The sequence below is a fragment of the Ictalurus punctatus genome, chromosome 7 (assembly GCF_001660625.3).
Source record: "Ictalurus punctatus breed USDA103 chromosome 7, Coco_2.0, whole genome shotgun sequence".
Classification (NCBI taxonomy): domain Eukaryota; kingdom Metazoa; phylum Chordata; class Actinopteri; order Siluriformes; family Ictaluridae; genus Ictalurus; species Ictalurus punctatus.
In genome coordinates, this window is record NC_030422.2 from 33,780,100 (window position 1) to 33,780,753 (window position 654).

The window sequence follows — 654 nt, forward strand, 5'->3', positions numbered from 1 at the left end:
TACACTTCAGTATTCCATATACTTCAGTATTCCATACACTTCAGTAATCCAAATCAAACACTTCCATAATCCATAAAATTCAGTATTCCATACACTTCAGTATTCCCTATCTTCAGTGTTCCATACACTTCAGTATTCCATACAGTTCAGTAATCCAATCCTTACACTTCCGTAATCCATACAATTCAGTAATCCATACACTTAAGCATTCCCTACACTTCAGTATTCCATATAATTCAGTATTCCCCATGCTTCAGATTTCCCTACACTTCAGTATTCCATACACTTCAGTAATCCATGCACTTCAGTATTCTATATGCTTCAGTATTCTGTACACTTCAGTATTCCGTACACTTCAGTATTCCCTATCTTCAGTGTTCTGTACACTTCAGTATTCCATATACTTTAGTTTTGCATACACTTCAGCATTCCGTACACTTTAGTATTCCATACACTTCAGTAATCCATACAATTCAGTATTCCGTATGCTTCAGTATTCCATTCACTTCAGTATTCCATACACTTAAGTAATCCAATCCGTACACTTCAGTAATCCATACACTTCAGTATTCCCTACCTTTAGTTTTCCGTATATGTCAGTATTCCATATACTTCAGTATTCCATATATTTCAGTATTCCGTATGCTTCAGTAT